A 15,469-nucleotide genomic window follows, 5' to 3' on the forward strand; every position below is an offset into this window, starting at 1 on the left:
TCCATGTCGTGGGTCCCTGACTGGAGGGAGGTGAAGGGGAGCCTCATCCTCAGCTGTGGCACTCACCTCACCCCTGAGGGGCCGCCTCCGGCAGCATGAGGCCGGGCCTCGGCCTTGGCTTTGGCCTTGGGAGCAGCGGGTGTCTGAGCAGACCTGCCCCTCTCCGCCCAGGGCCTCCAAGTGGTAACCATTAGTGGCCAGTGAACTCTGGTTTGGACGCCGCCCTGGGGTTGTCAAAGGGGCTGGAAGCCGTTCCAGGGGAGAGCTGTCCCACAGCTCCCAGAGGCTCCTCCCCGCGATGCCCGTCCCCACGGCTCATTGTGGTGCTGACGCTGCCCATCTGCTGGCCGGTCCACCTGGGTCGGTCCGGCTTCTCACCCTGCCGCGCACCTGCCCGCGGGTGGAGCACCCGCCAAGAGCAGTCCTCTGGCAGGAGGGCCAGGAGGCCCAGGGTCCCGTGGGAAAGGCCAGCGTCCCCGGGTTTTAGCTGCCCCCGCCCTCCCAGGGTAACCATCCTCCTCTCTCTCTCTCTCTCTCTCTCTCTCTCTCTCTCTCTCTCTCTCTTAATATATTTTATTGATTTTTTACAGAGAGGAAGAGAGAGGGATAGAGAGTTAGAAACATCAGTGAGAGAAAATCATGGATCAGCTGCCTCTCTTCGAATGCCTGTTTGTGGGACTACTCAGTCCATACTCTCTTTTTCTTTTCTTTCTTTTTAATATATTTTATTTTTACAGAGAGGAAGAGAGAGGGATAGAGAGTTAGAAACATCGATGAGAGAGAATCAATGATCAACTGCCTCTTGCACACCCCCTACTGGGGATGTGCCCGCAACCAAGGTACATGCCTTTGACCGGAATCGAACCCGGGAACCTTTCAGTCTGCAGGCCGATGCTCTGTCCACTGAGCCAAACCGGTTTCGGCCCATCCTCTCCTCTCTTGATCTTTCCTCAAGGTGAGAAAAGTAACATTCTCTTAGAGGAACAGATCTGCTTCTGCACACGTGTCTGAGCTCCCACCACCTGTCAGGCTGTGCGCAGGCTTGGAATGCAGAGACATGTCCTCGCCCTGGAGGATAGACAGTCACTCTCTTCAAAGAGAGAGACATTCACACTCTATTCAGAGAGACAGGGAGGGGCGTGTCCTGCTGAGGGAAGGCGCCATGTTCTCCGGGACGGAGAAGAGGACCATGGTAGCGATGGATGTCTGCAGGGAGGGAGCTCACAGATGGGACACAAAACACACAGTGCTGGCTGTGGGGAAAGGCAAGGTGCTGGGGATCCAATCGGGAATGTAAGCGTGTGAGTCGCAGCATAGGGCGGCCAGGGACTGACTGGCCCAAAGGGCTGTTGGAGTTTGGAGCAGGGTCACTCCGCACTGGGGTAATCGGAGAAGGCTTCTGGAAGGAGGTGGCACTTGAACTGGGGGGGGGGGGGGGGGGGCGGGTGTCAACAGGCTGGGTTGGGGGAAGGTGGACTGAAGTCCTGGCGGCCTCGGTGCCAAAGCAGAGCCTGGGGGATGGCTCCTCCTTCTGGATGGAACACCTGGGAGGAAATGAAACACTACAAAGGGTAGAGATTCTGCCAAGATACTGAAGGGAGGGAGCTGTCTCTGCTGCTTTTCCTCTGTCCTTAGGAGGGAGCCAGGGATTCCCTCTCCTCTTGCCCATCAATTCCTGACCTTAGACATTTGTCCCATCCTGCATTTCCATCCTCAGCTCCCCGCCCTTTGCTGCAGCATCTTTGTCCCCCTTTCCTGGCACAGAGCTGCCCTAAGTATTAGCGGTGTCTTTTGTTATCCATAGAGCCCTTTATTTATTATTATTTTAAAAATATATTTTTATTGATTTCAGAGAGGAAGGGGGAGAGAGAGAGAGAGAAACATCAATGATGAGAGAGAATCATTGACTGGCTGCCTCCTGCACGCCCCCTATTGGAGATTGAGCCTATAACCCAAGTATGTGCCAGAATCATACCCTTCAGTCCGCAGGCTGATGCTCTATCCACTGAGCCACACCAGCTATGATGTCCAAAGAGCCCTGTTAAGCCGTACCTGAGTTTATGCTAATGAGATGACTCAGGTAGGCCCTTAAAATAGTTTCAAGTGAGGGGCCGGCCCTGCAGAAGGACTGTGGGAAGGTGTGATTAAAGGGTTGGGAATTTCATCCCCACCCTACTCCCAACCTCTGAGGGGAGGAGGGAGCCTGGAAACGGAGTTCAATCACGTGGTCAGCGATGCCATCAATCACGTCTGTGGCAGAAAGCCCGCGTAACCATCGCCAGCACTGAAACCCAGAGAGCTTCCTGGTTGGTGACACACCTGTGCTCCTGGGGAGAGGGCACGGGGGCCTGGCGGCCCCTCCCCCAGCCCTTCCTCGGTGCCTCTCCCCGGGGCTGTGGCAGCCCTGTGGGTGACACTCTGGTTGTAAACACAGCACCTGCAGTGAGGCCTGAGAGTCATTCTAGCAAATTGTGGGACCTGACGGGGGCAGTGGGAGCCACGTCAGATGGAAGTGGGGGCGGCCTGGGGGCCCATGTGCACCTGGCGGTGGGAGTCAGGGCAGTCTTCTTGGGGACTTTGTCCTCTAATGTGTGGGATCTGATGCTAACTCGGGGTGCTAACTGCAGGACAGTTCGATTGGTCTGACTCAGTGGGTGTCAGAGCCGTGTCAGTAAACCCAAAAAGTGTTCCTTATACACCTTTTCTGTAAATGACACGCTTCACCCCTCTGTCTGCCTGCGATGTCTCCTCCCCATCCATGACCATGGTCCACGAGTCTCAGTTTTCCCAAGCCCATTCTTTCCTTCAAGTCCAGCTCTTTCACAAGTGCTGCTTTTTGTCGTTGTGTTGTTGTTAATCCTCACCTGGGGTGATTTTCCCCATTGATTTTCAGACAGAGTGGAAGGGAGGGAAGGAGGGAGGAGAAGAGAGAAAGAAACCTTGACTGGTTGCCCCGACCGAGGCTGAGGATTGACCAGGAATGTGTCCTTGACCAGGAATCGAACCTGAGACCCTTCGGTCCCAGAGCTGACGCTCTAACCATTGAGCAACCAGCCAGGGCTAGAAGTGCTGCTTTGAAGCTCTTCCTTGTCTGCGTGAATCTTCCCTTCCCGCCAGACAGCATCCGATCTGAGGGAAGGAACGAGGTGCTTGGAGTGCCCGGTGCAGGGAGCTGCTTCCCCCGGCGCGGGGCCGCGGAGGGAGGAGGCGCGTGTGAGGAGGGCCCTGGCCGCTGAGCCTCCTGAGGATGAAGCCTCCCCTGCAGACTCCCCACCCCCGCCTCCCGCGTGCTGGGGGAAGCCGGGTCCTGGGATGGGCAGGGTGGGAGGTGGGCTCTGGCTCTGCATCTCCCGGCACCATTGACCTTGATGGTAAATACAGAGTTTTGGCATCTCCTCTCTGGTGACTGCCAGTGCTCACTCAGGCCAACGAACACACACGCCCTCCTGCTGTGCATGTTTGCCTACACACACACACACACACACACACACACACCACACATACACACACACACACACACACCCCACACATACATACACACACACACACACACACACACACCACACATACACACACACACACACACCACACATACATACACACACACACACACACACCACACATACATACACATACATACACACACACACACACACACACGAGCATGCCAAGCCCACGTCTCTATGCTCTAGGCTGCAGTTGAGAAGCGGCACACATAGGCTTGGTGTGGCCAGTTCCTCCTCTCCCTCAGCTTTCTGCCAACAATGGTCTTGGCAGCGTGCAGCCCCGCAGACTGGAAGCCAACGGAGGCTGGCCCGTTCCCCTCTCCTCCTCCTTCTCACCCTCCCTTCCGCGCCACACAGGCCACCCGGTGCGACCGCTGCCTCTGAGAGCCGAGGGCTGTGGCTCCTTTTTAAACAGTTCAGACAGAGCTGAAACCAGTTTGACTCAGTGGTAGAGCGTCGGTCTGCGGACTGAAAGGTCCCGGGTTCGATTCCGGTCAGGGGCATGTGCCTTGGTTGCGGGCATATCCCCGGTAGGCAGTGTGCAGGAGGCAGCTGGTCGATGTTTCTCATTGACGTTTCTAGCTCTCTATCTCTCTCCCTTTCTCTCTGTTAAAAATCAATAAAATATATTTAAAAATAAAAAAAAATAAATAAATAAACAGTTCAGACAGAGTCTCTTCCACCTACACCACGGGGGCCATCTGGTGGGAGGCCAGGCCTCCCCCTCCCCACCGGAAGGTGAGCAGGCAGCAGACTCACAGGAGTTAAGCTGGGCTCCTCTGCCGGGGAACTGCTGGCCTGGGAGACACACGTCGGGGGTTTCAGAAGGTGAACCGGCGGGCATTCATGCTGCCCACGGCCTCTGCCATATCAGCGCCCACAGGGACCGGGTCTGAGCTGCCTGGCCCGGATGCGACCTCAGAGAAAGCCTGGCTCCTGTGATCTTTGGAACTCCACCTTTCCTGCCTCTTCCAGCCCACCCCTCTCAAAGCCTCTCCCAGCGTATCCTGGGTCCGAGAAAGATAGGATTTAAATGGTGGTGTCTGGCAGAAACCGGTTTGGCTCAGTGGATAGATAGATCATCGGTCTGTGGACTGAAGGGTCCCAGGTTCGATTCCGGTCAAGGGCATGTACGTTGGTTGCGGTCACATCCCCGGTAAGGGGTGTGCAGGAGGCAGCTGGTCGATGTTTCTCTCTCATCGACATTTCTAGCTCTCTATCCCTCTCCCTTCCTCTCTGTGGAAAATCAATAAAAAAAATAAAAAAATGGTGGTGTCTGGTTTTAGCTATAACTGTGGGTGCAAGGCTTGGTCCCCCGCTGAGGGAGTTTTAAGGAGCAGCTTAAGCGAGGAAGAATGTTGCGAAGGACGGGATTCTTTCCTTCCTGGCGTTATGGCAGCAGGCTCTCTGCCCGCAAGCAAGTCCCTTCTCCTAACTCGTTCCAAGTTGGGGCGGGGAGGGGGGCTGGGGGGGACTGAGGAATGACCTTAAAGCATCTGGAAGGATTCTAGCTCCTCAACAATTCCTGGGGAATCTTCTTCCATAAAATTATCTCTTCCTTGAGGTGTTCTCAGTTCAGCAGACCCGTATCTCTTTATCATGGGGCCTGGGCCATCTCAGGCCCTAAACTGAATCTAATTCCACTTTATCTAGACCTTGATCAGATTCTCGTCCCAATTTCTCCCCCAGCTAGCCCAGCCTGAGAGTCACTTTAGCAACCTCAAAGCTACCCCACAGCACTAGATTCACATTTTTAAAAAAATATTTTTTATTGATTTCAGAGAGGAAGGAAGAGGGAGAGATAGATAGAAGCATCAATGATGAGAATCATTGATTGGCCTGTGCCCCTGACCAGAATTGAACCTGGGCCCCTTCAGTCCATAAGCCAACGCTCTATCCACCGAGCCAAGCCGGCTGGGGCTAGATTCACATTTTTAACTGGAAGGCACCTTTGAGCTTATCGATTCTAACTCCCCAGGGGAGGAGACGGAAGACCACCGATGGGAAATGACTTGTTCACGGTCACACAACTTTTTGGGGGCAGAATGAAGATGAGAACTCGGGGCTTTGACTTCTGATCCAGTGCTGTTTCGGCAAAGCCACCCCACTTAGCATCGCCACGCAGTTCAGAGTTTGGGACCAGGGATGAGGTCTTTATGAAGGATCAGTCCCTGTTGTACCCTCCACCCCCACCCCCCGGGAGAAAGCCCTCGTGTTGTGTTTCATCCGCTCAGTAAACAGGGCAGCAGGCTCAGGGGCAGGAGGAGGCGGGGGTTAGGGAAGCTGCTGTGCCTTGTGGTGCTCTGCTGGGCTCCCTGCCCCTGCCGATGGGGGCTGGTCCAACCCGACCTGGGAGCAGGTGTGGGACCTTGTCCCCGAGCTTCTTGAGGAACAGTTTGTTCTGCAGACAGGGTAGGGGAGTGACAGACACCATCACTGCCCTGGAGCCTGCGGCAGCTGCTTCCTGTTGTCGGAGGGCTCCTCCACCCAGGCGCTGAGCCTGGCAGCCCTTTGCCCCGTGCCGAGCTCTCCACACGGTCCCCTGCCCCACAGGCCAGTGTCTTCTCACGGACGGAGGAAGAGAGGGTGGAGGGGAGCTGAGGACGGACCAGCTCATTCCCAGCCTCGTTGCCGTGCAAACAGGGTCCAGCCCCCTGCAAGTGCACGTTCATGGCTGCCGTCTTCCCTTCCCTGCCTGGAAGGCCTCTCCTCCCGGCCCTGCAGAGCTGGACCCTCCCCCAGCCTGGGCCCCCCTCAGCCTTGTCCGCAGTGACGTGCCCCTGCCGCCAGGACTGTCCAGCCTGAGAACAGGGGCCCCGGTCTCACTCAGTCTCGGGTTGTGGTTTGACATTTCGCCTGGGTTTGCTTTGTCTCCTCTTGAGGACTTCACGACAGGAAAAACTGGGTCCCTAACCACTACCTCCTACTCAAAGAAGATCCCTCGCAGAGCTGAGCTTAGAGCTGACCCTGTTGTGGGGGGAAATAAAACCTCACCCAAAGTCCCAGTGCCTCTGCCTCAGTTCCTGCCTGAATGTCAGTCGGGCCGGGCCGGGCCGGGGGGAGGAGGAGGACAAAGGGGCTTCCCTCCCCAGAATGCTCTGCCCAGCAGTCACGTTGCCTCGTTTCAGGAAGCTGACGGCGGCCTGCCTCTCCCAGCGTGCTCCCAGCTCCCCTCTGACTAACAGCGAGTGTGGGGCTCCCTGAGCGGACCAGCCCTCGTCCTACGAAGGACTCCTCAGCCTGAGTGCTTGCAGGTGGACGGCAGGGGCAGGGAAGGGCGGTGGGCACTTGCCAGGCTTCCCCCAGGCCCACTCCAGGGCACCGCTCACAGTGGCGGCTGTCTGGCCTTGCTCTCTCCTCTGCCCCCAGTCTCAGGTAGGGCCGAGCTAATCCTCCCCGGGGGAGGGGGTGGGGGTGGGGGTGGGGTCTGAGAGGGGCTGGGGTGGGGGTGGAGTGAGCAGTCCCCCTGGACGCAGCCCGGCTCTTCCCCCGATTGTGAAATGGCCTTGGATGAGGGCCAAGCAGGAAGCTGCCTCCTGTATCTCCCAATGCGAGGCCGGGCGCTGGGGCTGTGAGGATGGACCCCAGGCCCTTTCCTTCCCCAGGGAGGGCAGAGGCGAACCCCGAGCCGACCTGCTAGGAGGGCCTGAGCTGCCCCTGGCTAATCGTGAGGGGCCTATGCTTCTCCTCCCACCTCTGTCCCAGCCCCGGGCTCTCCAAGGGCCGTGAAGGGCAGTGGGAAGGACTTGGGCCTGAGGCTCAGGCCTGCAGCCTTTCCTCTGCCAGCACCACGCTCGTGACCCTGGTCCAGTCACTTTCCCTCGTGGGCCTCCCTCGGTGTTCTCACTTGTTAGGAACCAGGCTAAGGGCCTGGACTGGAGAGGTCTCAGAGGCTTCTTGCCGCCCGATGCTGTGACTCACGGCAGTCCGTGAGTCACGGTGCTATTGCCCGGACCTGGCTCCGGCCCGGCGGGGGTCTGTCCGCTGCGTCTGTCTGGGTTCCCCGCGTACCTCGGCTCCTGCCGGTCTCTCGGAGCCGCGGCGTGGCTTCCTTGGACGATGGAGAATGAGCGAGGCCACGAGGTGAACAGCATCTGTTGCTTTTGGGAGTTAGGACCCCTGGGTGATTCGTACAGAAACTCCGGCTTTGTCATTTCCTGTCCTTGGCTTCCAGGCAGGAAAGTTAAAACGTTGGGACCCCTAGTCAGTCATCACGAATGAAGGGTCCCCTCCGCCCACGCACGGCCCCTGGGAGTGCGGGAAGGACGTCGGGACGGGGACAGACGCCTTTTCTGCTGTTGTTGGGGGCAGGGCCCTTCATGCCCCAGACCTCCAGCCTCCGTGGGACGGTGTGAGCGACAGCCACGCTTGCTTTTCTCTGTCTCAGTTTCCCTCACACAATACGGGGAGTGGTGACCCTCCTCGTCCTGAGGTTCAGCAAGGAAGAAAATCACCGCAGGGGCAGACCTGCCAGAGACGGCGGGTGTTTCACGAGTGCCACAGCCCCGTTCTGTGCACCCTGGCTTCTGTATACACGATGGGGTGCCGTCTGTGAGGTACTGAGAACTCCTTTTAATCTCCCCAAAGCCCACCTCCAGAGGGCTTTCTTTGTTCAATATTGCCTAAGTTGCCTCCAAAAACGGAGTGTGTGTGTGTGTGACATATGTAACCATTTGTCATGAGCATTAGCGTGGTTGGCTCGCAGATGGGTTGCTCTGCTCAGGGAGCAGGGGTTAGTGAGCTGGGGTTTGGTGGGGTGGCGAAGAGGGGGTTTGGGGGATGGAGTATTTGTACTCAGGGCGCTGCTGCTTGAGTAGGAGGGAGAATAACAATGAAAGCTGGCCTGGCACCATGCTTTCTCGCTTGTGACAGCCCACAGCAGGGTGAGGCAGGCACTCCTGTCGACCAGGTGAGGAAATGGAGGCTCACAGGGATTGGAGGAGTGACTCTCCTTCAGAGACACAGCCAGAGAAGGTGGGGGCCCTAGAATCCAAGAGCTAAGGACCTAGGAGATGGGGAAAGCCTGAGTGGTGGTGGGCAGGGGCGTGGATGTGGCTCCATACAAGAGGGAGGGAGAGAAAGATGAGACCCCTAGGACACGTAAAAGAGATACATCTAGTTGGTGCTTACCGTGGGCCCTTTACACAGATCGTCTCACGGAAACCTGAGAACAGCCCTCCGGGGTAGGCACTCTGCAGCGGGAAGTACCTCGCTCACAGCAAGGGACAAGAGGCAAGCAGGACTCCCCAGGTTTTCTGCTCTGCCGAGGCCCCTCTCCCACTCCCCGCCTTCTCCTACGGGCCCACCACCTCTCTGGACACCGGACAGGCCCTGGGCTCTCAGGAGGCTGGTCTGCTGCTCTCCTCCGGGCCAGAGGCCGTGCAGCATGGGGCTGGCTCTGAGGTCCCTGAACCGGGTTCGGCTCTCCACGCCACCCCTTACTGATGGTGTGACCGCAGGCACGTTGTTTCGGCTCCGCCCTCTGGCCAGAAAATGGACATAAACAACATCCCCCGCACACGACTATTCTGAGGGCTCAAGAAAGAAGATATTTAAAGCACTAGAAGTCAGCCTGGCACTTAGTAAATTCTTAAAAATATAAGCGACCTATTATTATCTGAGAGGGGGGAAAAAAACAAAAACACCAAAAACCAGTTCCTCCTCTAAAATGCAGATCTTGGTCAGCTTCCTGTGACCCCACACCTAAGCACTGCGCCTGGCACGTGGGTGCTTGCTTAGTCCTCGTTCAATGATTGAATGAATGATGATATCCGTTACGCAGGAACTTCCAGGCACAGCAGAAGTGACTTTGAGAAATAATGACCAGAATCTGGGATACTGGTAAGGTCCAAGGTAATGGGACAAAAGATCTGGGAAGAGGGCGGCCCGCAGCTGCGCTTGTCCGGCGAGGTCAGGGCGCCCCCTGGCGGCCCTAGGGAGCACTGCAGGCAGGGCCCGGCCGGGCGCGCCCGCCTCTGAGATGCCCGCCCGGAGGAAGGACAGGGGGTATTGCCTACTTCCTTATTTTCTGTGAGCAAAGGGAAGGCGGGGGCTAACCACGCACACTCGTGAGCTCCAGAAACTTCCCCAGGGCCCCCAGAAGGGGCCAGGGGCCGAGAAGCAGTAGCTCTCAGAAGTTTACAAGTGGAAGTAATTTTAGCAATCTGGTCTAAGACCTTAATATAATGGTGACACATAAAAGAGATACATCTGTTTGGTGCTGGCCGTGGGCCCTTTACACAGATCATCTCACTGAAACCTGAAAGCAACCCTTCGGGGTAGGTACTAGGCAGAGGAAACTACAGGTAAGTACCTCCCTCAAAGGAAGGGACAAGAGGCAAACCCAGGCCTCATCCCCTCTCCCCCTCCCCCCACTCCCAGTCTAGCGCTCTCACCATGCCGCTCCAGGGCACTAGGGCTGGGATCAAATCTGGGATTTCATCCTGGGGGCCCTGCATCTCCCAAGAAGGTACACAGTGAAGACTGTGGACTGACTGACACAAAGAATAAAGGAATTGTTAGTTGGGAGTGTCTGAGTGGATTCAGTTTAAGGAATGTGTTGCCATGGCTACAGGGAGGTTATTCTCTGAGCACCCAGATGTCTAGGACACACCCTGAATTCCCTCTGGCCTCACCTTCTCTAGGCTGCTGCCACCAGAGCTAAGCACTTCCCACAGACTCAGGGGGCCTGCCCGTGTCATTCCCTTCTATGTTTCAACGACACCCTCCCTCCCTCCCTCCCTTCATCCTGAGCTGACCCTGACATCAGCACGTGGGGCAGGGGTCTTCAAACTACGGCCCGCGGGCCACATGCAGCCCCCAGGGGAGTCTGATCTGGCCCGCCAGGTTTTTTGGGCAGTGAGCGCAGCCAAGGTGTTATAGTAGGAATTAGTAGTTCATATAGTTTGGCCCTCCAGCTCTCTGAGGGACCGTGATCTGGCCCCCACTTTAAAAAGTTTGAGGACCCCTGACGTGGGGCCTACAGTGAGGCAGTTCAGAGCCTGCGGTGCCCTCAGAGTGAAACTGGATGCCAGCACAGCATCTGGCAAGATGGGCACTAATCCACGCTTGTTACCATCGTGACCTGCTTCTGTAGAACGAGTCCACCTTGGCAAACAGAAAAGGGAACAGCCACTTCCGATCTAAGGGACTCACCTCTCCCCAGTTCACAGTGAGGTAGGCACTTGACTTACGTCCCCATTTTATAGATGAGGGAACTAAAAGACCGAAGGATTTTAGTAAATTTGGAGGGAAAAAATTAGCAGGTGTTTCCAGTGAAAAACCATGCCCTGAGCACACTGTTCGGTGCCATCTGATTATGGCTTTTCACAACCTTTGAACTAGTTTGCAACCCGTAGGCTGGAGAGACCGAATGGCAGCTCAGTCTATGCATATGCAAATGATTCTGTTCAATCTTCCTCTCTTGTGAGAAATTCAATTTTGCTTCCATTTATAAACTCATTTCAATACTTGATCTGTAAATGGTCTGTTCTTTGGATTCACCTTGAATGAGATGTAACATCTCTCTGGTTCCCTGGTTAATAATAAAGTAAATAGATCTTAAAAATGTGTGTGAGAGTTATTTCACCTTTTCAAAAAAAAAAGTGACCCCTCATTAGAGGCCAGGTACTTTGCCTCCGGTCACTTAGGCGAGAAGCGTAGAGCTGTTAGTCAAACCCAGGCAGCCAGGCAGCCTCGGTGTTTGTAACCATCCCTGGAGGCCAGGCACTGCAGGGCTTAATTGCATTCGGGTAACCACAGCTGTAAGTTAATCAACCCACATCTAAATAAGACCTTTGAATCTATTCAAACCCCAGCCCTAATTAAAACTAATAAATTTAACCGTACTCTGCCGAAGGAAGGGACATGAGAGACCACAGCATTCTGGAGAGATGACCTTGGGGGACACAAGCGGACACCTCCAGGCGCAGGCCCCAGGACACGGAGGAGTGCGGGGTATTCTCCCCTCCCGGTCAGCCTGCAGCAGCCCCGCGCGTGGAGGCAGCTACGGCGGGGCAAGTACCCGAGGTGCCCTCTGCTGAGGGCTCCTGTCGCACTCAGTGCTGCCTAGGCCTTTGCCAGAGGCCCCAGGAGATGGGAGGGGATTTGGGAGATATTTTCATTTCCCAGTTCTCTTAGGGGGAGTGCAGGAGAAGGTGCCAGAAGGTGTCTGGCCCATGTATCTTGGAGACTGCGACCCAGCTTCCTGCCTCACATACTCCTCTGCCCCAGGGCCAAAAGCCACCCACCTAATTGCAAGGCAGAATTTTGTGTTCTTGAAAAAATTTAACCATGTCTTCTCAATTTCATTGTTCACTGAGCTTTCTTTATTCCTGACTGCTCATTAACAGTTCATTGCTTTTCTCTGTTGAATTTATTTTTGGGTCTCTATTTTTAAAAATTGACTTGCTTCATGATTGCTTTATTCATTGTTTTTAAGTTTTCAAACATAAAAACTTAAAATTTAGCTACACTATTTTGTGTCATAGTACTGATTTTAATGATTCCTTTTTATGGCAAATGCTGCTGTTTTTTCATTTATGATAATGATATTAAATAAACTTGTTTAAGTGTAAAATGAGTCAACTTGAAGAAAAATATTAATAAAACAGGTGGTGTTAGATTAGCAAAATTCAAGAAGATAATATCTTTGCCTGGCCAGTGTTTCTCAGTGGTTAAGCAACCTATGAACTATGAACTATGAACTAGGATGTCACAGTTCTGATTCCCCATCTGGGCATGTGTGGGGATTACAGGCTCAATTCTCAGTAAGAGGTATGCAGAAGGCAGTCAATTGATGTTTCTATCTCTCTACCTCTCTCCTTTTCTCTCATTAAAATAAATAAAAATATGTTTTAAAAAGGAAGAAAGAAGGTGGTATCCAAATGACAGAAGGTAGCTGGTCCATAAATAGTAACACTGCTTTTTGGGAATTCATTATGTGCCAGCCCCAATGCTATGTATCTACAGTAACACTGTCCAGTAGAATCTGTGATGACAGAAATACTCTATTTCTGTATTAGCCAAGATATATGTGGTTATTGAATCTCTGAAGTGTGGCTAGAGGGACTAAAGAATTAAATTTTTTCTTTTATTTAATTTTAATTATTTAAACCTAAGTATCCATATTTACCATGTTAGAGTCCCAGTTATAGCATTTTATAAAATCATTATCACATCTGTGAAGTATTATCACTATTTTGCTGTTAAAGAGATTTTAAACCTTCAGAGGCTAAGGTCATCCTATATAATAAAAGGCTAATATGCAAATCTACCAAATGGCAGAACGACTGGTAGCCATGATGTGCACTGACCACCAGGGGGCAGGTGCTCAAAGCAGGAGCTGCCCTCTGGTGGTCAGTGTGCTCCCACAGCATGAGCGCTGCTCAGCCAGAACCTGGGTTCACGGCTGGCAAATGCAGTGGCGGTGGTGGGAGCCTCTCCCGCCTCTGCAGCAGTGGGACATTCCCCAAGGGCTCCTGGACTGCAAGAGGGCACAGGGTGGGCTATGGGACTCCCTCCCCAAGTGCACAAATTTCATGTACTAGGCCTCTAGTATAATTAATAAGAAACCAGATCACTGACTTCAGAACAGTGCTCTTAATCACTCCCCACAGAAAAATAAGAGACCCCCAAATACTCTGTCGATAGTTGAATTGTACGGGGCCAAGTGTGATGCTAAAACTGGCGAACTTGGATATTTCTATTACTAGAGCTGTTTATTCTGTCTTGGATGGTCTTGAGATGTCACCCAGGGACCTGCATAACTGTTACTTCTTGAATGGAACTGAGGCCTGACTGAGGCCCTGGGAAGCAGAAATGTGTCCAATTGATGGCTCATCCTGATGAGCTACAAATGAATCATGGCCACTAGGCTCTGTTCTCTTGTAGGGTAGGGCCATTTCCTTTACCCTGGTGTTCCCAGCACCAGCCCAATGGCTTCAAACAACATCACTCAATGTTCAATGAATGAAAGAAGCTCAGAGCCAATGGTCATCATTGAGGCCAGCCCTCAGATCCCACAAGCACTGCAACGGGTTCCACTTAAACTCATGACTACGAATATCAAGCGGGCTCTGATGTTCTCTGGCAATCTGGTAACACATCTCGAATATGTTTGCTCTGTGATGATTTCATGGTTTCTTTCAAATGTCCAGCACCCTCTGCCCACTTCTCATCCTAAGCTGATGATCTTTTGTAGCAGACCTCTGCTGGGTTTTGGTTCTCCAGGATCTGAAGCTATTTGTAATCTCCCATTGTGTGATTCTTGATGAAAAGCAAAGAAAATAAAGGTTTGTAATCTCCCATTGTGTGATTCTTGATGAAAAGCAAAGAAAATAAGGGTTTACTTTTCATCCGCCCTCAGGACTTAGATGTTGGCCAACCTGGGACTCCTAACAAGGACTCTGACTTCTGAACTAGAAATTCTAAGGCCTACAGCTTGTTAGAGATTATTCATAGTGGTGGCTGTGGAAGAATGGTCCTGTGTTGGTAGCCCCATAGGAGGGGTTTTCACCAGACTGTTCCAGTCTGTGCTAGTCCTGTGGCATGTGAAGATGACTCTCCAAAAATTTTTTATAGTGTTTACCGCACCACCAAGCTCCACACTTGTATATTCAGCTGCTTACTTGATAGTTTCACTTACACATATCATAGGCATCTCAGATATTACTTGATCAAAACAAAGACTTTTTTACAAAACTTTTTACTTCCTGGCAGAGCTGAGGTTGGGAGAAGAATGGAACATCTGAGCAGCACCTCCAGCCTCCTCTCTTCTCCCCGAACATCACTCTCATGACCTACCTACGTGCCGTCTACTTGTCCCCCAAAACCTCTTCCACCTCAGTGAGTTCCTACTTGAACAAAGGCATCCAGGAGGTGTACACATACCTGCCTCCAGGTGATAAAGTCCAAGCTATGTATATCTGGACTGATGATACCGGAGAAGGACTGCGATGCAAGATCCTGACCTTGGACAGCGAGCCCAAGTGTATAGAAGAGTTTCCGGGTGGAATTTTGATGGCTCTAGTGCTTTACAGGCTGAAGACTCCAACAGCGATATGTATCTTGTCCCTGCTGCCGTGTTTCAGGATCCTTTCCACAAAGATCCCAACCAGCCGGTGTTGTATAAAGTCTTCAAGTACAAACGAGAGCCTGTAGAGACCAATCTAAGGCATAAGTGTAAAGGGTAATTCACACAGTGAGTAATCAGCACTCCTGGTTTGGAGTGAAGCAGGAATATGCTCATGGGCACAGATTGTCACCCCTTTGGTTGACTTTCCAATGGCTTCCTTGGGCCCCTACTGTGGTGTGGGAGCAGACAGAGCCTAAGGCAGGGATATTGTGGAGGTTCACTACCCAGTCTGCTCAGCGCTGGCATCAAGACCGAGGGACCAAATGCTGAGGTCATGCCCACGCAGTGGGAATTCCAGATAGGACTCTGTGATGGAACCCACAAGGGATATCATCTTGGAGTAATAGTAACCTTTGATCCTAAGCCCATTCCTGGGAACTGGAATGGTGAGGACAGCCATACCAACTTCAGCACCAAGGTCATGCGAGAGGAAAATGGTCTGAAGTACATTGAGGAGTCCTTCCAGAGGCTGAGCAAGCAACACCAGTCCTTCATCGGAGCCTATGATCCCAAGGCGGGCCGGCACAACGCCTGGAACCACTGCAGCACTAGCAGCCGCATTCCCTGGGCTGTAGGCCAGGAGGAGAAGGGTTACTCTGAAAATAGGCACCCCTTTTCAGGGTGACAGATGCCCTCATCTGCATGGGTCTTCTCAACAAGACGGTGATGAGCCTTCCAGTACAAAGACTAAGTGGACAACACTTGCAGCCATCGAACCCCTTCTAATTAATTCTTCATCCCCTCCCACTCTTGCCTCCCTCTCAATTCTCATAATAGTTGTAACTCAAAGGGTGGAATATCAAGGCCTTTTTAATTTTTTAAAAATTTT

The 15,469-nt window shown here is 53.1% G+C and overlaps 1 pseudogene across 1 annotated transcript; it reads left to right on the top strand.

Moving 5' to 3' along the window:
• The first annotated feature begins 14,300 nt into the window (after positions 1-14,300).
• On the top strand, positions 14,301-15,265 carry LOC311620398 (glutamine synthetase-like; annotated as a pseudogene). Its single transcript has one exon. The product of its transcript is annotated as a glutamine synthetase-like (transcript).
• The last annotated feature ends 204 nt before the right edge of the window (positions 15,266-15,469 follow it).

This window comes from Pipistrellus hanaki (genome assembly GCF_964339955.1).
Source record: "Pipistrellus hanaki genome assembly, chromosome: 1".
In the NCBI taxonomy this organism is placed as follows: domain Eukaryota; kingdom Metazoa; phylum Chordata; class Mammalia; order Chiroptera; family Vespertilionidae; genus Pipistrellus; species Pipistrellus hanaki.